At 42.3% G+C, this 12,765-nt stretch overlaps 1 protein-coding gene across 7 annotated transcripts in view; it reads left to right on the top strand.

Annotated features, from left to right (window-relative positions):
* The first annotated feature begins 4,327 nt into the window (after positions 1–4,327).
* Positions 4,328–12,765, top strand: part of TNFRSF19 (TNF receptor superfamily member 19) — a 52,870-nt gene continuing 44,432 nt past the window's right edge. Inside the window, exons 1-3 of one of the 7 annotated variants that reach the window (XM_081197991.1) lie at positions 4,328–4,479; positions 4,735–4,823; positions 10,400–10,504. The gene's annotated coding sequence lies outside the window, so the exon portion shown is untranslated. Of the gene's footprint in view, positions 4,480–4,523; positions 4,824–10,399; positions 10,505–12,148; positions 12,337–12,765 lie in introns of those variants that run through there. The other 6 variants (XM_081197988.1, XM_081197990.1, XM_081197989.1 and 3 more) reach the window with 6 other exon arrangements.

The following is a 12,765-nucleotide window of genomic DNA, read 5'->3' as shown; positions in this document are numbered from 1 at the left end:
TTATTTGTGCATTATTAGTGCAAAATATAAAAGTTCTGAATATGAAGAAGAGGAGTTTGGATTTGATATCCCGCCTTTCACTCCCTTCAAGGAGTCTCAAAGCGGCTAACAGTCTCCTTTCCCTTCTTCCCCCACAACAAACACTCTGTGAGGTGAGTGGGGCTGAGAGACTTCTAAGAAGTGTGACTGGCCCAAGGTCACCCAGCAGCTGCATGTGGAGGAGCAGAGACGCGAAACCGGTTCCCCAGATTACGTGACTACCGCTCTTAACCACTACACCACACTGGCTCTTTTTTCCTCCCCCACAACAATCACTCTGTGAGGTGAGTGGGGCTGAGAGACTTCAGAGAAGTGTGACTAGCCCAAGGTCACTCAGCAGCTGCATGTGGAGGAGCAGAGACTCAAACCCGGTTCACCAGATTACAAGTCCACCGCTCTTAACCACTACACCACACTGGCTCTTATCTATCCGACCCTCCCTGCAAGTAGATCAGGACACAATAAGAATTCCACTGAACCAAACCAAAGATCCTAGTCCAAATGGCCAACTAGGAAGCTCACAGTGCTCCCATGGCTGCTCCCCAGAAGCTAATTTGTGGTGGCATACTGCTGAACTTAGAGGCTACATATTGACATGACTCATAGCCAGTGGTAGTCAAATCCCTCAAGAATGTGTCTAGTTGCCCTTTAAAGCCATCTAAGCCAGTGGCCATCATCACATTTTGTGGCAGCAAATTCCATAAAGTCATTACGTGTTGAGTAAAGAAGTACTTTCTCATGTCTGTCCTGAATCTATTGCCAGTCACTTTCATTGAGTGGTTCCAAGATATAGTATTGTTGCATGCACCCCAATCCCTGAGCTGTGAGAGATTCCAGGGTTGCCAGCACTTACTCAGGGTTTGATTTCCTTGGAATAAAGGTCACTGGAGACTGGGGCATCTTTAGGATATATGGCTTTATTTACACACATATATAATGTGAGAATAAGATGGAAGGACTGACCGAATAAATAAATAAATAAATAAATTAACTAACTAACTAACTAACTAACTAACTAATCTTGCTTGCTCCCTACTGTTGTTGTTGTTTTTTTGGGGGGGAGCAAAGTTTAGCCTCTGTCTCTTTCCAGCTTCCAGCTCCAGACCAAGACTAGCTCTTGACCTTTTGTTCTCCTACTTACAAGATGACACGGACTGCAGTTCAGTGAAGAGGGCCCCACATTCAAATCACCTAGTCAACAGGACCATAGATTTGTACCAGGACCTGTGCCTTGCTAATGACAATGCTTTGTTTAGCTGGATCAGCCTTCTCCAACTTGGTTCCTTCTGGGTGTTTTGGTCTACGACTCCCATTCACCACAGCTAGTCCAGTTGTACTGGCTTGGTTGATGGGAGTTGTAGTCCAACACATCTGGGGGTGGATTAGGTTGCACAAGGTAAATCTAGACCCTCACATGTTCACTGTGTGAGTAGAGATGCATTGCTCACATAATTTATTTCCCCCAGTAATGAAAAATGGGCACAGGTGTGTGGTGGTGTTGGTGGTTGAGAAGGTGGAGCTTTGAGTAACTTTGGTGACGACATGTGCTTCCTGTCCCTGTGCTTTCTCATAAGCATACTAGTATTTTCCCATCAATGCACCACTCCTGATGCAAAGGAAGACTTTGCAGCTCTCCAAGCCAGAAGAGGTGTGAAATTTCTACTCCAGACAACAGAGGAAAGAAATCAGCATCCAGCAAGACCAGAAGAAAGAAGAACAGATTAAGGGATACAGAAGTACCGTACTTAACAGTGTTGCACAAGGTACCAGTAGCCATGATGAGCAAAGCAATGCAATTGTCTCCAAAGGCTCCCTCTTACTGTCATAGTTCATCCAGTTCACATTAATCCTGTGAGAGTATGCAGATTTACTTATCAGGAAGTCCCATTTAAATCAGCGGAACTAACTTCTGAGTAAACGTGCACAGGCTTGGACTATGTTTTTCCTCCCCCCATTCATTGGACCATTTCGATCGGATACTCCCTACTGATGTGGATAGATTCCTCCAAGTTGGTAGGCCCACCACCTGCCTCCTTGATCCGTGCCCGTCTTGGCTGATTAGGGAGTGTCCAGATGTTGCGCGGACCCCCCTGGTTGAAATTATCAATTTGTCCCTTGACACGGGGACATTCCCAGGGGAACTGAAGGAAGCAGTGGTGCGTCCACTCTTAAAGAAAACTTCATTAGATCCCTTAGACCTATCCAATTACCGCCCAGTTTCAAATCTTCCATACCTGGGTAAGGTAATTGAGAGAGCGGTTGCTGAACAGCTTGGTAGGTTTCTGGAGGAAACATCGGCATTAGATCCATTTCAGTCCGGTTTCCGTCCTGGTTTTGGGACGGAGACGGCTCTGGTTGCCCTAACAGATGATATCCGTAGACAACTGGATCGAGGCGGGTCAGGACTGCTGATCCTTTTAGATTTGTCAGCAGCTTTTGACATGGTCGATCATGATCTTCTGGACCATCGCCTTGCAGACGTGGGGATACAGGGCATAGCCCGTAACTGGTTGTGCTCTTTTATCTCTGGTCGGGGACAGAGGGTGGCACTAGGGAGGGAAATGTCGTCACGCCACTCCTTGGTGTGTGGAGTGCCGCAGGGCGCAATTCTCTCCCCAATGCTTTTTAACATCTTTATGCGCCCCCTTGCTCAGATTATCCGGAGCTTTGGGCTGGGCTGTCATCAATATGCTGATGACACTCAGCTCTATCTACTGATGGATGGCCACACCAACTCAGCCCCTTACACACTGACCAGATGCTTGGAAGCTGTGGCTGGATGGTTTCGTGGGAGCCGATTGAAACTAAATCCTTCAAAGACAGAGGTCCTATGGCTAGGTCGGGATAGCATGGGGATGAGGGACCAACTCCCTTCTCTTGCGGGGGCCCAATTAGTGCCATTACCTTCCGTTAAGAGTTTGGGTGTAATCCTTGACGCCTCCCTTTCCATGGAGGCGCAAGTCACAGCAACAGCCAAGGCGACATTTTTCCACCTTCGCCGCATCAAGCAGTTGGTCCCTTACCTTTCCCGCCCCGACCTGGCCACAGTGATCCATGCGACAGTCATCTCCAGGCTTGACTACTGTAACTCGCTCTACGCGGGGCTGCCCTTGAAGCTGTCCCAGAAACTCCAGCGGGTACAGAATGCTGCAGCGAGGCTCCTCACAGGGTCTCTGCCATGGGAGCATATTCATCCAGTGCTTTTCAAGCTGCACTGGCTCCCGGTGGAGTACAGGGTCAGATTTAAGGTGCTGCTTTTGACCTTTAAAGCCCTTCACGGCCTAGGACCCTCGTACCTACGGGACCGCCTCGCCTGGTATGCCCCACGGAGAGCCTCAAGGTCCATAAATAACAACACCCTAGTGGTCCCAGGCCCTAAGGAAGTTAGATTGGCTTCAACCAGAGCCAGGGCCTTTTCAGCACTGGCCCCAACTTGGTGGAACGCTCTGTCTCATGAGACCAGGGCCCTGCAGGATCTGATCTCTTTCCGCAGGGCCTGTAAGACAGAGTTGTTCCGCCTGGCCTTTGGATTGGAGCCAATTTGATTCCCTCCGCCCCCTTTTTCTTTTTTCTTTTCCTTCTCCTGCAATGAGGCTCCATTTTAATATTTTAATGTTCCATTATTTTAATGTTGTATTTTATTTTGTTTTTAAGTTGTAATCACTCATCTTGTTTTTATTATTGCTTGTAAGCCGCTCTGAGCCCGGCCTTGGCTGGGGAGGGCGGGGTATAAATAAAAAATTATTATTATTATTATTATTATTATTCAGAACACACTGGTGTCCAACTGAATTCAAGTTGCTTAAAAATTTGTAGACTTATTAGGACATTTTTCTCTAAAGCCTCTTTGGTACTGGAATTGAGTGTGGGAATCTGTTCTTTCTTTTGGTGGTTTCAATGGTAATTTATTGGCAGCTGTTACAAATCATCCTACAAGTTTATCATTTAAGCCCGTGTGGGAAATTTTGATTTTGGTCAGTCACAATGCTGGAAGATACCCTTACTTGAAGATTATCCGATAACTTTATTACACAAGGACATGTAAAATGCACTGCCTCTTTCGTGACTTCATATGAAAATTCCAAATAACAGAAACTTTTGAAGGACATTCTTGCACTGTTTACGACAGCTAACTCAATTAAAAACTGCACAGACTCTTGTTGCAGTTCAGCTGTGTTTCCCCACAGGCTGTATTATAGCTCTCCAACCAGTCCCACAGCATTGAATGATGTCATGGGATCAGCTCAGCAAGATGAAAGGCATAAAGCGGAACCCGCTGGCACTGGGGAAAGCTTCCAACACACAATCCACAACGAGCACAGCTTGGGAACAAAAAGAAAAGAGAGAGAGAGAGAGAGAGAGAGAGAGAGAGAGGACTACAGATCCAGCCATTCAGCTCCAAGAATCATGTTTTTCCCCTCCTCACAACAAAAAAGGAGGGTAGGTGGGCTTATAGCGATGACTTTTTATTAACCATATTTGAGACAAGAGAAAGGCAGAGAATGGAGCACAACTACCTGCTATAAAGAAAGTTCCTTCTCTCCAGTCTCCCAAGCACTGCCTTTGATGTATGGCAACAGATCACTGATCAGATTACAGGCACTGCTCGTCTCCCTTTGATCTGCGTGCTTAATTTTATTTTCCTGGATTTGAATTTTGCCTGGGCTTGTGCTGACATACTTTTTTTTTTTTAAGGAGATGAAGGCATTTAATGCAGAAGCTCTGGCAGAGTGAAATTCAGTTGCAGAAAGGGTGGCTATTGGATAAACAACGGCATACATCAGGTACTGTATTTTTTATTTCATATTAATCTTACAATGAATTGGCAGGCTGTTGGTTTTGATTTTTTTAATGAAACAAAAGCTAGCTTGAAAGTTGCATAAATGATATTAAACATCCATGCAGATAATTACAGTTTGAGAAAGGCATATGGTTGAATGTAGGAAATATTTTAACAACAGTCTTGTTTGGGGAATTTATTGTGCGATATTTTAATAAGAATAAACCTCAAAACCTCAAAACATGGTTCAGAAAAGAAATTCAAAGCACTGATAGTAATTAGTGTTCTTGGTACACTCTGTGTTTTTCAATACACAGTTGGAATACATAAAAAAGTTACATATGTAAATCTTAAGAGTTGTTCCGGTTCGCTTAGTGAGTACTTAAGCAGCTGAAATCTTTACACGTATGCATTCTCACAATTTCAGAAAATAAATGGAATGTATATTGAAATTATTTGAGGATCATGATCTGTACTTGTAACTCCATGCCTAGTTACCCTCACGCTATATATGCTTAGGGTTCCATTGCAATCGGGGAGCTCACCTCTAAACAAATGTGTTTAAAAAATGGAGTTGTCCATGAAGTGAAAACACTGAATTATAAACTGTATGTGTTAAATGAAGAGCACAACTACTCTAACTTTGCATGTTTACTCTGAATGAAGTCCCACATAATTCAGTGTAGCTTATTCGCTAATAAGCATGCTTACGCATTTACCTGGGAGTAAGTCCTGTTGAACTCAATGATACACTTCCAAGAAGTTATTATATGTTGTATCTTGTCGTAGCATTGAAGATTCTGGCTTCAATCCACGTGTCTGTGTGTTCTCCAGGTTCTCCAGCTGTCAGGTTCTCCAACTGACTACAGTACATTGTCAGGACAGCTCCATATACAGATGGAGATGCTGGAAGCACTCAATGGGCTAACCCTTGCATTGGCACAAAATCAGTGTGCACAGTTGCAATCCTATCCATTCAAGAAACAACGCATGCATGTCTCTGGGATGCAATGCATAATTATCATGGCAATTTATGGACATGTTTATATATTCATTAAAAGTTTTACGTTTTAGTAGTAACAGCACAGTCCTAAGCATGTTTACTCAGTAAGTCCCACTGCATCCAATAGGCATTACTCCCTATGTTTAGGATTACAGACTAAGGGCCTACTAATCATAAAAAGAATATCATAAATGTTACTTTTATTTGTAAATAAGATTAACACACACTTCATTTATTTTACCTATTGCCTTTCATCTGATGATCACTCTTAAAAATCCACTCTATTCTTTTTTTGAATTTTAAACAGGAAAAACAATGTAGGCTATATTATATGCTTGTTCATATCTCTGTATCTTAATCAGACACTGCATACTTCAAACAATTTCAGGGTGTGGATTTTTTTAAATAAAGAGAATTAACAAATCCCAGTATTTTTCAACATGAGAGTAAAAGAAATGAAATATAAAGCAGATCACTAACTCCTGCTTAAAAAGAAAAGCAGCTAATACCTAAAACATGCTAACTGAGGATTAACTGCTCTTAACATATTTTAGTCTTGAACATCTGTTAAAGGGTTTTGGATGTTATGTTTGAAAACCCAGCCTCTCAACATGAGATCATGACCATATTTTTTAGGACTGATAATCTATACCATGACCTCTGGCTAAACATTTATATACTTTGAAGAATATTAGTTGTTTTATTAACTTAAATGGAAGACTTTCTGAAAATATGGTCCTCAATTGCTGGTGCTCTGCATGCCTGAAAACCGGATAGATGAGAATTTTAAAGAACTCATCCCATACAGTAAACTGGGATCAATTTAGGTCTCCAGATAGTTGTTTAAGAACCCTAATGTAAAGTCTGTCAATATTTTAAATGTCTTTTCTTCCTGCTTTTAGAGCTACAACTTAAAGACATGACTCCCATGAGGCTTTAAACAGATTCTGTACAGTTACCCAATTTATTTTTTTTAGAACAAGTTTACAGTATTTCCCCATTTCAATTTCTTTTATATCCTTATTTTATAACAGATTAGTATTCAATCTCCAAAAATTCAAAAAAAAATCATTTTTTTTCTTCCTACACTAATTTTATTGTCACAGGCACATTGTGATCAACATAAATATTGCTCTCTTAATTTTACTAAATTATATATTGAAGCAACAGTATAATCAGTTACAGAAGATGTGCTGTGGTAAATTCAGTGCCTCTGGGATCTTCTTTCTTATTTACTAACCTATTGGAGTCACTTGCTATTACAAACTCATTTTCAATACACCCACCCACAATCCATTCATGAAATCTATTTTTCCACAAGGCTGCTTTTGGCTATTATCAGGGCAATACATACAGTATTGAGCTTTTCCAGGGTTTAATTTTACATCAATAATCAATAATCTGCCCTAATTGACTGTTATAAGATTTGTCTAAGAGTATACGTCTAGCAACTTTTTCTCACAACCTCTTCTTTTGGGTCTGTAGGTTATTATATAAATTTTTCAAATACTTCTAATTTTATCTAATAGAGGTCTCTTGCTCCGTCTTTTCTTCCTTCAACAACTTTTCACTTTAAAAGGACTGTTTAAAATAGCAAAAATTCCTGTCATCAGTTTTAATTTATTCAGTATATTTAGAAGATAGTGGTGGATCTAACTCTTGGCACATCAGCAATATTGATAACTAGGTTAGTGCAACCACATGTTAATATAGTGACCATTAATGACATAAACAATTTTATATGCCATATTTTCCTTTTTTGAAATGCAGCTGGCATGGAATTTTTAAAGTGAAAAAGTAGTAAATTGTCATTAGGTCATGTCAGTGGGATGCCCTCATTTTATTATAAATTACACTTGAATTTCTGAAGATATATGAAACAGGTGGACAATCTAAGAAGCCAGGTGTGAAATAAGCATGCCCTGTCTTTGCTGCAATTAATATCCCTTCCAATATTTCACATTCTAGAAACACAGTCACTCTGGAAACATACCAGACACAATCTAATACAAAGTTAGACACCCCTTTCTATTGATTTTAATAGGCATAAGTGAACTTGTCTATTGAATTGATACCTACAACTTTCACACACCAAGTAATAATCTCACCACAGCCACCAAAAACATTTGTAATGGTAGCTAAACAGAGTTCCAGCAAAATTCTAGAACCCACTCTAGAATTATTCTTCCATCACCAGCAACAATCTTGGGTTTGTTTGGTTTTTTAAAAAACAAAAAACCTCCTGTGTGACAATTAATTATTAGGAAAAAACCTCCAAGCGGTGTCAACATATAAGAACAAGTTTAAAAATGTAAACCAGTTAAAATAAATCAAAATTAAGAACAGATTTAAAGCCTGGGAAAATAAGCCTATGCCCAACTTGATAGCAAGCTAGGAAAGCTGATAACTGGGGATGTTGTCACTTCTGAGAAGGCCATAGAAGGCCTCTGTCACACTTCACCCTACAGGGCATCCCAAAGAACCCCAAAACAATATCTTAAGGTTCAGTTATGCCAATGTGCTGGTCAGGTAATCCTTCAGGTACCCTGATCCCAAGCCAGAAAATGCCTTATGTCAAGCACTTTGAGTTGGGTCTGGAGACAAAAGTTGCTCCAGATCTGAAAGAACATGAGCCCACCATCTTGCTGAAGCTAAGCAGGCCTGGGTCTGTTCAGTGCTTGGATGGGTAACTGGCTGTGAAATCACATGAGTTGTAAGAAGAAAACAAAATGGGATAAATTCTGCCAGTCTGTTGAGATCATATTCAAAGCCCTTCTGTGGTCCCAGCATCCCCTAAAATGCTTGGTTGGGAGAGGAAGAGGACCTTTTTCATGGCTACCCCTGAAAATCTGGAATTCCCTCCTGTGGAAAATATGTCTCACCCTATCCCCACCTGCCACTGGCCTTATAGAAACTAGCAACATGAACCACAACAAAACTTCAGTTTAAAGAAGAATTTTGGTTTTTATATGGTGATTCCTTTTTATTGGTTTTAACCTACTGCTATGGAATAACTTTTACCATTGCTGTTGGTATTATTGGAGGGTTTTTTGTGTTGCTTCTAACTGATATTTTTAATTGTGGTTTGATTTTGTTGTCAGCTGCCTTGAGCATTTGATAATGAAAGGCGGACTACAAATGGTTTAAATAAAGTCACTGCATACTTAGAACTCCTCAAAGTGCAGGATACAAATGTGAAAGGTATAAATAACTAGATATGTAGGCAGAATAACCAGAAGCAATGTAAAAAGCAAAAGCATAACATAAAGAAACACAGTGCAGCATTCTGCCACTTTAAAAAACCCGCTGGTGGTTTAGTCTTTCATGGGCCTGATTCATACAGGATTTAATAATAATACCTGGCACTTATAATACTTTAGACTTCCAAAGCACTACACAAACATTCTTTAATCCTTTGCACAATGTTTTCAACAAAACTGACTTCAAAAGCCACATGTACATATACTATTTATTTACTCAACAGATGGGAGCAATTATTGATTCCTTCCTACAATCAAACTGTCTCAAATAACACCATAAACATATTTTAGGACTAGTAGAAGTAAAGATTACTAAAACACTCTGTAATATAATATTGACATCAGTTTCCAACAGCTGTCATAACAAGTACAGATCTGTCTTTAGACTCTAACGTTTAGAGCTGTCTCTGCCATTGAGCTACACAGATAATATTCCATATATTTCTGCTTTCTCGTAAGGGTCAGTTCAGTTAACATCTCAAATAGATCATTCTTGCTTTACCACAAGTGATCAAAATTAGGCAATAAAGTGGAACAATAACAGGCGAGTAAGCTTTGCTGTTACACTGAACTCTTCACCAGATATAACAAAGAGCTAGTTTGTTTTCTACAACTCATACAGGACTATCAATCCACTGGTCTATCAATCCACAATCCACTGGTCTATCAATATACTTTTTAGAATCTCAAGGAATCATTCCCTTTTTCCTAAGCTCATGGGTGGCTAGCCCTTACTCATGTAGGCAAGAACGCACTACACCAACAGAAGGGAACATCCAATGTTTCCTGGTAGAAACAGCTGCTGCTTCCATAGGATGGCTGCAGGGATTAGGCAAGCAATGGTTGTCACTGCTTCTGATAGTTCTTCAAGTTATCTCCCTCTAAAAAGGTACACCTCTAGCACACCTTGTCTCTTTGAGTAGTGCAATGGAAAATCTGCAGAGGACCAGCCTGTTAATGTGGGAGATGAAACACATATTCAGTGCAATTATAGTTGATTCAGGCCTCACCTGTGCAAATGCCATATGTAACATGTAACTCAAGTGTTCAGAGTACAAAAATTGACAGAGAAGCCTTGAAGTAATCACATCAGGTCTGGTCTGAAGTAAGAGTGGGTGCCCTAAATGGATCTGAATATGCAAAACACTCAGAGAACCCTGAGCAACCTTTGAAATGAAGCCTATGGAATATTATGTATGTTCTATGTAGGGTACATTCTTCATTCACATAGGGTAAATAGAAAGTCCAAAAGGGATTGGGAGGGTGAAGGCAAGAGTCATGTTCAAGGATACATTGTCTTCTGCAGGGGTTACATAGCAAGCACATAGCTTTCCCTAAGAAACAAGTTGAAATGAAAAGGATTTCCTGAAGGCAGAATATCTGAAAACCACTGCATCACATGAAGAGTCGAGCATATGCAAGGTATTTCAGTAGTAGCAAGTGACTGACACTTTAATCCCAAAGACTGATAGAAAACAACACGGCAATCGGAGTCAATTTCTCTTTGCTACTCCACAATGAAAGATCTAATATTACCAAAGAGAGTCAGTGATGGCATTTCTGTCCTAGAAATCCAAATGCAAATTTGCACTAGCACAAAAACTTTGTAGATGGCCCTGTATTTATGCATTATGGCTAGTTCACTAGCTTTAGCGATACATGCAGCAGTGAGCAATACTCTTGTTCAAAGCACAGCAGTCGTACTGATGGTCCCAGATGCATTTTCAGTTTAAATATATTACTGCACAATTCTATGCAAGTCTTATACAGCAATGCCAACCAGGCAGATATGCCAGTATCACCTGTGTAAATTCACTTGCATCCTAACTATTCAGAGTTTGTAGAGCGGGTGCAATGTGGACTTTCATTTTGTTCCTTTCCATTGTCTCCTATATGGTGAATTCCAGTTACACCTGCATTTTTGGTAGTTAGGTTATCCCAAGCACCACAGGAAGAACCAGTAAACAATTACGATGCAGCTTAACTTTATCAGAAAAGCACCCAGCCAATTTGGTTGCCAATAAATATTCCTGAAGACATTTTTGAGATCATGGTCTTTCCAACCAGTAGCTTTGTTAATTGTCTTACTTTAAATGTTGTGATGATCCTATGCCTTTTTAAAATATGGTTTTGGGTAGTGGGGGGTTATTAGGGTTGTTGTTTTTATTTTGATAATGTATTTTGTGGTTTTATATTTTGATTTTATTCCGTTAAGTGCCCCAAGACGTCGGGGTATAGGGTTGTATATAAATTCAATTAATAATAATAATAATAACCCCACTTCCCACCATCCACATGCCCCTTTTTGTCCATTTACACTGGCATGATTTGCACCAGCTTTCTTTCAACTAGCATAGATAGATAAAACTGGAGGTGGGGGGGGGGGAGGTAGCAGTGAGAGAAGATAGACAGACATCCCCTCCTATATCCCATCCCTTCCTCCCGCACTACTCAGAAGTAAATCTGACTCTGTATACAATAGGGCGTACTCTCAGGTGCACTTACATAGGATTATCATTGCGGCAAGAATTATATCTTTATATTGCTTTTAATTATCACCTGCCCCAGGAAGATGACCTTTTCGAAATGAAATTCGCAAGGCTGCGTTGCAAGATCAGAAATACCGAATATAAAAGTGGTAGGCAAGGGGTGAAGGGTGGCGACGCACAAACGACCGATGCTTCATGCAGCCCACAGCACAGAAACGGCTCCCCGCTCCCCTTTGGCTTTTAATTTCGTGGCGGGGGGAAGAGAGCAGGGGACCCTTATCAGCCGCACTCAGTAGAAATCATAGCCCACCACATACCCGGCTATTAAAACTCCCTCCTCTTGCCAAGCGGCGCGTGGGGGGCAGGCCCCAACGACTTTTCCCCCTCAACCGTCACCGCGTCCGCCTCGAGTTTTAAGCGTTGCCGCCTCCCGGGAGGGTCACGTGGCGCGACGGCCTGCGATTGGCCCGTGCTTCCCAGCGCGGAGAAGGAGGTGGAGCGGCGGGTGGTTGCCTAGGCTACGAGAGGGAGCTGCGGGGCAGAAAGAGAGGCGGCGGGTGGGCTGGTTGGCTGGCGGAGGCGGAGGAGCCGCTGTGGGGCTGGATGGGAGCCTCGCGCAGCGGCGGCGGCAGCAGCAGCAGCCGGTGGCGGGCGGCTGGCGTAACTTTTAACGGTCACGGACACCCCGCCGCCTCTAAGCTTTTTTTTTTCCCCTGGTGTGTTTTGCTGCGTTCGCCGAGCCAAGTTCGCCGAGCCACGATGACGGTGAGGCACCCGCCGCCCTGGAGCTGAGGGAGAGGGATGAGCCCTTTTGCTTTCGCGAGGTGGCCAGAAAGGCGTCGGCTGCAGCGGGGCTGAGGGGAAGACGGAGGCGGGAGGGAGGGTTTTATAGGAAGGGTTTGCCTTGGCTGGGAGGCTGAGGGAGCAGTCAGCGCCGAGAACGTGGCTAGCTGCTCGATATTGGGATTTATTTCCCAACTTTTGTATGCCGCCTTTCTCCCGCTGCGCAACCCAAGGCGGAATACACGCGGTGTCCAGTTCTCCCGCCCGGGCGCTGGCGGTACCTCGTCCCGCTTAGCCCCCTAGAAGGTGGTGGGTGGTCGTCGTCAGACCATGCTTTCTGATTGTGTTATGCCAGCCAGGGGAGGGATGGTTTCAGTACCCAGGGTTGTTTCAAATCTGTTAAGGTCACCT

Source organism: Podarcis bocagei (genome assembly GCF_964188305.1).
Source record: "Podarcis bocagei genome assembly, chromosome: 6".
Lineage (NCBI taxonomy): Eukaryota > Metazoa > Chordata > Lepidosauria > Squamata > Lacertidae > Podarcis > Podarcis bocagei.
Note: the sequence above shows the minus strand (reverse complement) of the source record. Positions and strands in the feature narration are given on the sequence as shown.